This window comes from Camellia sinensis, chromosome 1 (assembly GCF_055761805.1).
Source record: "Camellia sinensis isolate YWXY chromosome 1, ASM5576180v1, whole genome shotgun sequence".
NCBI lineage: Eukaryota > Viridiplantae > Streptophyta > Magnoliopsida > Ericales > Theaceae > Camellia > Camellia sinensis.
This window is the reverse complement of record NC_138961.1, coordinates 225,740,800-225,752,582: the sequence shown is the minus strand read 5'-3', so window position 1 is coordinate 225,752,582 and position 11,783 is coordinate 225,740,800. Positions and strand designations below refer to the sequence as shown.

At 39.2% G+C, this 11,783-nt stretch overlaps 1 long non-coding RNA gene across 2 annotated transcripts in view; it reads left to right on the top strand.

Annotated features, from left to right (window-relative positions):
* Positions 1–897: 897 nt before the first annotated feature.
* LOC114278404 (uncharacterized) overlaps positions 898–11,783 on the top strand; it is a 29,952-nt gene continuing 19,066 nt past the window's right edge. The window contains exon 1 of one of the 2 annotated variants that reach the window (XR_003634912.2): positions 898–6,196. This is a non-coding gene — a long non-coding RNA (uncharacterized LOC114278404). The remainder of the gene's footprint in view (positions 6,197–11,783) is intronic. The other variant, XR_014345540.1, reaches the window with a different exon arrangement.

Here is an 11,783-nt window from a genome sequence, read left to right as displayed (position 1 = left end):
TATGAGTAAGGTCCTCTTCTTGGACAGTAAGAGAATCAGGTAAAGGGGCATCCTCCACGGCAGTGTCAGGCATATCATCACCTTCAACTCGTCTTTGGCTCCGGCTCCAACTTTGATTGGCACTAAGGATATCATATTCTACCAGAACTGGATCACGACCACGTCCTCACCCATACCCTCGTCTCCATTCATGGTCAACATCCAATTCATGACATCGTCTATTTAAAGCAGTAGGTGGGACATGTTGTTGACATTCATAATCCATATTATCTGCAAAAATTAATATATTTAATGAGTATACAATTGTAAAAAGAATATACAAAAGAGGGGGGAAAAAACAAAAACAAAACTGTTCAGAAGTTGAAAACCACAAATATCTATTATGTTCGGAAGTTGAAAACCGAAAAACTAAATTCATTTCAGAAGTTGAATGTCGAAAAAATGAAAAAATTTCGAAATTCTACTGTTGAAATATATGATAATTTTTGGAATTCTACTTCCGAACAAGTTGTTTATTTTCGGAAAACCAATTCTGAATGAGGAACAGATTGCTCATTTTGGTAGGCTATGCGTTCATTCGTTTCGAAAATGGTAAAAACAAACCCTTTATTACAAATGAAATAGGAATGAAGATTGAAATAAATAAACTAACCTAAGTTCTCCAAATGTGAAGAATTCCTTCAATGATTCACGTGAGATGTCTTTAATGGTTTAATGAGATGTCTTCAATTGATGGATACAACTTTTGGGGACGAAAGGTAGACTGTGAGAGATGAGTGTGTGTGTGTGTGATGGGGATGACAGTGGAATGGATGTGTGCAAAACCGTTCAGAGAGACGGGTTTGGGGGTTTGAGTGTGTGTGGGTGTGCAAGAGGGTAGATGTGGAATAAAAGGTGTGTGCAGTTAGCAAAATAATTTATGATTAATTTTTTAAGTGTGTATTGAAAAAGATGCGCAAAGAGTGGAATGGGCGTGTGCAAATAGAAGCTTGCAGAATAGATAGATACCAAATTTAGCTCATCTTCTCACATCAAACCCTAACCACTGTCCATTGCCAGCCGCCACCCCTCCTCTTCGGTCACCACACCTCGCCCCACCACTACCGTAGCCCTACCATCGCCGTCCCACACCATCGCTACAACGTACAACCGCCCAACCCCATTTATCGCGACCCCGTTCGCAGTTACAGATCTCTTTCTCTCTGTGAATTGCGAGTAGTGGGTCACCGATCGGAGGTGAGTTGCGAGGGTGATAGTCTCTACATTATGAGAGGCACGATGGTGTTGGTTGCTGTAATGGTGGTGGTTGCGAAGTCGTAGAGGCAGCGATGGGGCTGGAAGGCGGCGGAGAGTCGGAGCTAAGGAGGAATGGGGCGTTTACCGGTGACTGGTGTTGATTGTGGTGGCGGTGGGTTTGTATTGAGAATTAGATTTAGGGCTCTGTCCTAAAAGGTAATTTACTTGAGGGAGATAATGGTAATAAAAAATGAGGGGTTTATCCATAAATATATTAGAGCATAAGGACCTCCTCGTAAATTCAGAGTATTACACATATAAGTTTATATCACTTTTTTCTTCCCCATTCGATGTCGAAGCTCTGCCAATGAATGAAATCCATTTTCTTTTTTAAAAACTTCGCAACCTCAAACTCGAATCCCACAGGAGCTCACAACATGGCTATGTAAATGTCTTCCCACAGAGTATGCTATATATAAATATAGTACTTATATAAACACACTCATGTACACATACACACACTCAGACTAAGCGCTTTCACTAGTTCACATTGTTCACTGGAAACTTCAATCAAGTGCTTTTTCATAGTGACTTTTGTTTATGTATGCAAATTGGTATTGACTGCATGTGTATAACTTAGGTTATGTGATAATTCAGGTATGTAATTGTGGTTTAGGCGTATGTATATATGGGTATAGTATGTTTATGTGTTGGCTTGAATAAGTTACAAATATAAAATCACCTGCATGCCGGTTGCTAGACAAAATGTTAGTAAGGGTTTGCTTGTGTGCACACTCAGGTGATAGGGTTGCATTTTTTTCTCCCTTCTATGGGATTAGTGGGTTAAAGTAGAAATATGATTAATTAAATTTGGATGGATTGCAAGAAGGTACCAGGAAAGGAACTTGGACTTATTGTAGTTGGAGCTTCAACTTTATTATAACATTCTAAGCTTCCATTGTGTTTCTAATGCCTTTTGGATGATCAAACTGAGGTGTGGAGCATATGGATTTGTCTAATTATTTTTGAAGAATCAAGAAGGTTTTAATTTGTTTCTTTGAAAGCATTTGAAAAGATATATAAATTGAAACTGTTAATTTTGCCTCACACCCTGCCAATTTTTAGATAATATCAAATTACCCTCATATTCTCTAGTAAACCCTAACCACTGCCCATTGCCGGTTGCCACGCCTCCCCACCGGTTTCCACCCTTCGCCCCTACTGGCCCACCACCATTGTAGCCCCTTCCACCGCTGCTCCATTATCATTGCAGCCCCTGTCGCCGTGACGTACAACTGCCACAACCCTCACCCATCTCAACCTCGTCGCAATCACAGATCTCTCTCTTTTTCTCTTTGTGTGGATTGCGAGTAGTGGGTCACCGATCGGAGGTAAGTTGCGAAGATGGTGGTCTCCGGGTGATAAGAGGTACGATGGTGGTGGTCATGGGGTGGTGGGTCGTTGGGGATGATGGCTGTAATGGTGGTGGTTGCGAAGTGGTGGAGACAACAACGGGGCTGAAGAGGAGTGAGGTAGTTCACCTGCTGTTAGTGTTAAAGGCATTAGTTGGTGTGTATTTAGGGATTAGATTTAGGGTTTTGATCTAATAGGTAATTTACTTGAGGGACATAATAGTAGTAAAAAAAATAAGGGTATAGGGTTTAGCCATAAATATATTAGAGCATAGGGACCTCGTTGTAAATAAAAAGTATTACACATATAGTATGTAGAAATAGAGCCTGAGGTTCTTAGTTCATATATATCCATAAATCCTCATATTCTTCTTCCCCATTTGATGTTAAAGCTCTGCCAATGAATGGAAGCCACTTTATTTCTTAAAAACTTGGTAGCCTCAAACTTGGATCCCAGCAGGACTCAAATGGCTATGCAAACGTCTGCCTATAGAATATGCTATATATATATATATATACACACACATACACACACACACACACTCAAATTAAGCACTTTCACAAGTTCACAGTTCATTGGAAACTTCAATCAAGTGCTTTTTTGAACCCCCCATGGTGATTTTTGTTTGTGTTGGTAAATTTGGTGTTAATTTGTATTGAATGCATGTGAATAACTCAGGTTATGTGATAATTTGCATAGGTAGGTACGCAATTATGGATTAGGTGTGTGTTTATGTTTGTATATCATGTATATGTGTTAGCTTGATTGAGTTACAAATATTAAATCACAAGCATGCCAGTTGCTTGACAAAATGTCACTATGGGGTTTGCGTCAGTTTTGCTATTGTTGTGACATACATATATAATTCAGCTTTATGTTTGAATGTGTGCACATTCAAGTAAAAGTTTTGTATCTTTTTTTTGCTAGATCAGTGGGTTACAGTAGAAAAATGATTAATCAAATTTGGATAGATTGCAAGAAGGTACCTGGAAAGGAACTTGGACTTATTATAGCTTCCATTGTGTTTCTAATGCCTTTTGGATGATCAAACAGAGGTGTAGAGCATATGGATTTGTTTAATTCTTTTTGAAGAATCAAGAAGGTTTTAATTTTTTTCCTTTGAAAGCATGTGGGAGCATCTAGTTTTCCTAGTTTGTGTTTGAGATCCACAGGGAGTGTACAGGTGTTTAAGTGACAGGAACTAAATTTAAAGAGTTACTTCTAGGCATCATGGCAATATAGAGTAATGCAGATAATACCAAATTACCCTCATCTTATCCCAGCAAACCCTAAACCCTAACCACTATCCACCGTCGGTTGCCACCCCTCCTCTCTGGACGCCACCCCTCACTCCCGCTGCCCCACTACCATTGTAGCCCCTACCACCACTGTTGTACCACCATCACAACCCCCATTGCCATGACTTATGCCGCAACCCCCTATCCATCATGACCCCGTCACAATCACAGATTACTCTCTCTTTTTATGGACTGCAAGTAGTGGGTCACCGATATGAGTGGGTTGCAATGGTGGTGGTCTCCGGGTGATGAGAAACGCAATGGTGGTGGTCATGGGGTGGTGGGTCGTTGGGGATGGTCGTTGTGATGGTGGTGGTTGCGACGTGGTGAAGGTAAATATGGGGCTGGAAGGTGGTGGTGGAGCGATAGGGCGAGAATGGAGGGGTTCACCAGCGGCTGGTATGATGGTGGCGGCGGTGGGTGTGTATTGAGAATTAGATTTAGGGTTTTGTCCTAAAAGGTAATTTACATAAAGGACATAATGGTAATAAGAAAATAAGGGTTTGGGGTTTAGCCATAAATATATTGGAGCACAGGGACCTCCTCGTAAATTCAATGTATTACACATAGTATGCAAAAATCGAGCTTGAGATTTTAGTTCATTCTTATCCATAAGTCCTTATCTTCTTCCCCTTTCAATGTCGAAGCTTTGCTAACGAATGAAATCCACTTTCTTCCTTAAAAACGTTGCAACCTCAAACTTCAATCCCAGTGGAGCTTAAATGGCTATGAAAAGTTCTTCCCATAGAGTATGCTATATATATATATATATTATATTTCTATACACACTCATGTACATATACACAATCAAACTAAGCACTTTCACATGTTCACAGCTCACCGAAAACTTCAATCAAGTTCTTTTTCGAACTCCTCATGGTGATTTTTGTTTATGTTTGTAAATTGGTGTTAATTTGTATTGATTGTATGTGAATAACTCATGTTACGTGATAATTTGCATAGGCAGGCATGGAATTATGGATTAGGCGTGTGTTTATATCCGTATAGTACGTATATGTGTTGTTATTGTTGTGACATAATTATATAATTCATCTATATGTGTGCACATTTAGGTAAAAGGGTTGTATCTTTCTTTCCTGAGGGATCACTGGGTTAAAGTAGAATGATGATTAATCAAATTTGGATGGATTGCAAGTAGGCATCAGGATAGGAACTTGGACTTTTTGTAGCTGCAGATTCAACTTTGTTATAACATTCTAAGCTTCCATTGTGTTTCTAATGCCTTTTGGATGATCAAACAGAAGTGTGGAGTCACCAGTTTAATGTAATGAATTATCAGAACTTTTGGCATAATTAAGATTTAAGTTTTCTCCATACCTCTGATTTTCTCTCTCTCTCTCTCTCTCTCTCTGCAGAATCTATCTCCCTTTCTTTTTTTCTTCTTTTTTATTTAAGATTTGATTGTTGTTTTGAGTTATTTTAGTGTGGCAGTCATCGGATTACGATGCTAGAAAGAAGCTCACACCATTGGGGTTTTTGGCAAAGGTAGCCAAGTTTGTGAAAGCCACTGTTAAGACACAAATGGCTTCATTTAAGGTTGGCTGCTTGAATTTCTAGTATCCGTAATAAAACATCAAAGTAATCTTTAACATATGCCCTCTGTAGTCTTTGTAAAGTTAATAATTGTTCTTAGTGTACACTCAATTTTCACCTAAAAAATTCCTTTTTGCTTGCAAATCAATGCTAAGGTTAGTTTAGGGGATGCTCGAATACGAAGCATATATGTTCAATTTTTACAGCGATTTGGAGTATGGGGAGACTGGGATCATCCTTACCTGACTCTCGATCTAGATTATGAGGCTGCTCAGGTACCTAGTACAGCTTTTTCAAAAGTTTATTTTCTGGGGATTCTCGACATTAAATTTAAGTTGAGAAGTTCCTATGACAATGTAGTCTTATAAATCTGTACGATGAACCATAACTCTCTGAGTTGTCATTAATTCTGGGATTCTATTAATGTTTCTGATTGTTATCACTCTTTAGAATAGTAGTCATACCACACTTGAAGAGACACCACTATATAGTTACACGGATGAAAGGGTGTTTCTATCTTTCTCATGCTGATGTTATAATTTGTTGAGTTGCTTAGCTGTTTCTCTTCTGCACCCTTCCTTTACTGGATTGAGGTGATAGGTGAGATGGCCTTTCAAGGGTATATCTATACAAGCAAAAAACTAGTCCACTGGAGTCCCTCATAGTGAGCTGATCTTGCAAAGGCTGAGTTAGAGGTAATGTAGACCTTCTTAAGTTCTTGTTTCTCTTCTGTTGAACTTGTTGTAAAATGTCTTAAGTTCTTGTGGCTGATAGTTACTGAAATGGTGGAATTGACAGTAATTTAAACTACACCCTTTCTAGTTGCTATTGATTATTGTTAGACTTAAACAGTGCTAATCGGAGTGTAGAAATAAATCGGAAAGGGGTTTCTCATATTTTCAATACTTGGTAATATGAGGTGGATGAATCAATTAATTGGATCCGGTTGGGGAGTAAACTTCTCCAGTGTCTTGTCATTTATGTTCTCATCTATCGTGTTCAAATAGACAATAAGAGGTAGAGAAGGTTTTTGGGTTTAAAAAAAAAATTATAGTTGATTTATTATCACTTTGATTGGAACTTTGAGAGCATAACAGAAGACAAGTGAAAACTTGATGCACTACTGCTACTAGTACCATAAACAAGAACAACAATGATTCATCCCACTAAAAACATCACCACTAATAGCACTAATGCATTAAAAAAGTAAAAAAAAACAAAAAAAATACAACTCCAAGATCAAAACATCACATCATTAATGGCGGGATTCACTGCCACCTAATTAGTGGGAGCACTAATTAGTGCTCCCAAGCATTTTTCTAAACAAGAATAACTGTACAATGTGAAGCAAATTGTCATGGAAAAAAAAATCACCTTGTTTGGTTCCAATTTGAAGTGAATTTTTTTTAATATTTTAAGCAATTTTTTTACTTTTTAAATACACCTCATCTAGATGTAACTAAAAAGTAATTTTTTTTGTAAAAATTTTTGTTTATAAAAAAAAAAATATTTGTAAAATTTTTTTTAAAAGTCAATAAATATGAAAATATACTAAATTTTTGTATTTTTTTTGTATTTTTGGTTTTAGTGAATTTTTTAAAGATATTTTTCACAAATATTATACTTTTTAAGCATATTTATATTTGGTGTGTCTAAAAACTAAAAAATAGCTTAAAATATTAAAAAAACTTAGTGAAAACAAAAAAACATTAAAATCAAAAAATTCAATTTTCAGAAAAGAGAGATTCAACCAAACAAGGTGATTAATAATGTACATGTCAATAAATTGATTTTGAGCGGCTAATCAGGCAGTATTATCTATAAGTGAATAAAGGTGGCAATTACATTACACAGGTCATGTCCTCTTTTGTCTAGGGATGGCAATTTAAACCCGGCCCGACGGGGACCCGACCCCCCGTCCTCGATAAGAGTGGTTTTTCCCCGAAAAATACTCCCGACGGGCCGGGGATGGTATTTGAAATTGAATCCCCGAACAGTTCCGGGCCGGGGACGGGGATAGCTTTGACAGCCCCGGACCCGGCCCGTCCCCGGCCCCGTCCCCGACCCCGTGTACTCCCCGAAATAAAATTACTGTTATACCCTCCATTCATTCATTCATATATATACATATAAAGTCCCTTTACTAATAATGCCCCTGATCTGTCTTTCATTTTATCTCTCTCTCTCTTCTCACTCTCCCCTCTGATATGTCTCTCTCACTCTCCCGTCTGATCTGTCTTTCTCTCTCTCTCTCTCTCTTCTCTTCGTCTCCTCCTCCTCCGATGGCGTAGTCGGCGACGGCGTCGTAGTCTCCTTCTCCGCAGTCGACGATGGCTTCGTCGTCTCCTCCTTCGCAGCCGGATCGCCTCTCGCCACCTCCTCATCCGTCGCTTCCTCCTCCTCTTCCGTGGCCTCTCATCGCCTCCTCCTCCTCCTCCGTGGCCTCTCACCGCCTCCTCCTCCCTCCGCCACAGCAGATCTAAGCAGATCCGGCCACTGCCACCGCCACTGCCGAGCCGATATCCTTTTTCTCATATCTCAGATCTCATATATGTGTGTATATGTGTGTGTGTGTCTCTCCGACTCTGTTTCTTCTTCTCTTTTTTTTTTTTGTGATGATGTTGTTAATGAAAATGATGTTGTTGTTGTTGATAATTTTGTTGTTGATGAAAATCATGTCGTTGTTGATGATTCATTATTGAGAGAGAGCTAAAAACAGAGAAAGAGAGAGAGAGAGTTACGGGGATTTTCCGGGGTCGGGGAAACCCGATCCCCGTTAGGAGGCGGGGGTGGGGGGAGTGATGGGTTCCCCGCCGGGGATCGGGGACGGGGACGGGGAGTTTTGCAGCTTCGGGGATCGGGGACGGGGAGGGTGATCCCCGGCCCCGCCCCGCCCCGTTGCCATTCCTACTTTTGTCCACTTTTGAAGCAGACTCTAGTATCTCAAGCTGGGCATGTCTCTTAACATTTCATCTTATTTTGAGCCGTGTATTTACGATGAGCTCTCAATGTTACACCAACAGCTTTCTACATCCCTTTTTTTTTTTAAAAAAAGAAAAGAAAAAAATAATTCGAACAAACAAACCAGGAATTAAAAAAAGTAAAAAGCGAGAGAAGGATTTATTTATTTATTTTTTTTTTTTGAGAAAGCAAAACAAACACAAATCATAATATTAAATGTGGGTGTTGATTTTTGACCACACAACCAAATAGGGAACTTAGCTGGAGAGCATGCGGCAAAATAGATTAAGCCTGAACACTTGCCAACAAAAAGATGAGAATAACACGGTGGTTCGTCCACCCGGGGACACTCCGACAATCAAGTCAGTCACTTATCTCACAAGATATCATCAACTCAAATCAAGAGCTCATAACATAAATCACATCACAAATAAAAGCATACCTTAGACCCACGAGGGTGCCGTAGTTTTATAATGATCAATGTCCAACTTCTCCTAAAAGGCTTACTTCACGGGACTCTATCCTTTACAAAGATAACATCTATCACAACTCACACTACTCAGATTAAGATGAACTTCATCAAGAGTATCATCTCTATCCAAATAGGTAGTTTGATGTCATCTAGAACTCTAGTCCTCTATCTAAATATCTCAAATTTTGGTATCCCTGCAGAATACTTTGGTAGTGCCCTAAACATCTCGGTAAACATGATCTGCCTACGTGGCACCTCGGCGTCACCTTAACCACGTTGCATCATCTCAAAATACTTCCCCATAACTGCCCCTTAGGTTCTATTACCTCGGCAACCTGAGGTGATGGAACCTACATCGTTTCATCTTCCAACATGCTAGAGATACTCTTCCGACCGAGATCATAACTAACCGGCGTATCGAAACAAGGACTCAAATGTCCACTCGTCAAGAACTAAGAATCAAGAACCATCATGTTCTATTTCCTTCAGGTCCAACATCTTGACAAAGATCGCAGTACTAGCAGAGATCATGATTCAATAATTCAAGAACATCAAGACCCTAGTATCAACTCATCAAGAACCAAGAACAAACAAGCTCTATCCCATCTAAATTCAACATCTCAACCAAGATCATCATGTCATCAGCTCGTTGGTTCGTATCTGTCACGCATCACTCTATCACATCAAAGCTATCCACACCGCCTAATAGGCACGTCATCCAAGGTAGTTACATAATGGTTTGCCACATTTTTGTTTTTGGACAAAACTTCTTTCACTCTCTCTCCAGAAGTCTCCATTGCCATTCCTTCGAAGCTTTTCCTATTACAACCCTGGTCACCACTTCCGACGTGCACTCAGCAGTTTCTTTCTGATCAAAGTGCTGTCTGACTTCGACGAATCCCATTTTGACATTTACTTCCTCGACTCCGCTTGGTAAGTCCTTGATTTTTTTTTTTTTTATTTTAACTTCAGTTTTCCACTGTTTTCAAATATATTCCTTCTGTGGATTGTTACACATCGCACACGGTATTTGTATCTGCATCGACATTGCCATCTTGTATTCATATTAGAATCCCAATGTTCTACATGCCTTCACTTGCTTTGGCTCATATTTTGTCCTTCATGTTCTTGAGCATATCTTCACATTTTCTATATTTGACACATATCTTCTGGCACACTGTCACCGAATTCTATCAATTTTGTTCATACCCTAAATCTGTCAATGCTCTATTTTTCTCGTATTCTTGAATCTCTGATCACTGTTTCATGTTTTTGAGACTTGTTTCTTCTATCTGTTCTTGCTTGTTAGCAAATTACTACCTTTGAATTTTGTACATTTGCATAGACTTAGGTTTTGGATTTGCTAGAATCCACACTTAGGAAAACTGAAACAAATTTTGTCCCCAAACCTTCCTCAGAACCCTGAAACTGATAACCCAGCATTCCTTAGGGTTTCGCTGAGGTCTTTAACCCACACAGTCTAACCTTCCTTGCCAAAATCGCCCTAGCTGAGGTCATGGGGATGTTCAAATGGAGGGTAGACTCCTCCAGTAAACTAGAATACTTCCGTCAGGAATTCTCCATTCCAGCCGACGCTCATCTAAGGTTGGTTGGAGAGGAGGATTCCATAATGCTTGTAGAGAAATATATGTCCTTCTCTGCAGTATCTATCATTGAGGGTGGAGTTAGATTCCATCTTGGCATCTTGTTTTGCTTCAGGCCAAGGTGCCTTCTTTTCTATCTGAACAAGTTGTCTTTTTGAATGCAAGTCCTCTTTTTGACTAAGTGTTAAATGCTTGTCTCTGTTTTTACTGCCTTGTATGATTCCATACTTAGAATATTTTTGTACTTCTCCCAAGTATATTTTAATTGTGTAATCACTTCGAGTTAGAACACATCTGACATGTACCACCTCGGATCCACTTCATCTCGGGTGTACCCTTAGTTGGTCACCTCAGACCAACTTACCTCGGAGTTCACCTTTTACTGTGATCTCGGCTAATGGGGCACTTTATAAAAATTCTTTGAATAACATTCAATAAGTATTGCTTACTTACTTGTACTTGTTGTCTTTTATCAAGACTTCACTCTTCCAACATTTCCAGGTTTGACGACCTGGTTGGTGATCTCGGGTAACTCCAACTGGATACTTCGGCTGACTCCAACTTGTAAATTTTTTCAAAAATTTCAACAAGTGTCAATCTTATTCCTGCTTCCTTCATCTGGATATCTCAGCTGACTCCAACTTGTAAATTTCAACAAGTGTCAAGCCTATTCTTTATTCTTGCTTCCTGCCCTCTAATATGAACCTAAGTATCACTTATGTTCACGGTAAGCATGCATCTTTAATTTTGCCGAAGTCTGATTCAAACAAATCTTAGCCGAGGTTTTCTATCTCAGTGTCTCTGTTAATCTGACTAGATCAAACTTAGTTCAACTCTACCGTTATGGCAAGTCTAAGTTATTCGTCTTGTTTCATTCGGAAACATCGCCAACTTAGTTCAACTCTACCATAGGCAAGTTGAGTTCAACTAACTCTACCATATGGTAAGTCTAACTTATTTATCATGTTTAATTTGGAAACATCGCCAACTTAGTTCAACTCTGCCATAGGCAAGTTGAATTCAACTTTACCATATGGAAAGTCTAAGTTATTCGTCATGTTTCATTTGGAAACATCGCCAACTTAGTTCAACTCTACCATTGGCAAGTTGAGTTCAACTCTATCATATGGTAAGTCTAAGTTATTCATCATGTTTCATTCGGAAACATCGCTAACTTAATTCAACTCTACTATATGGCAAGTCTAAGTTATTCGTCACATTTCATGCCGAAACATCGTAAACTTA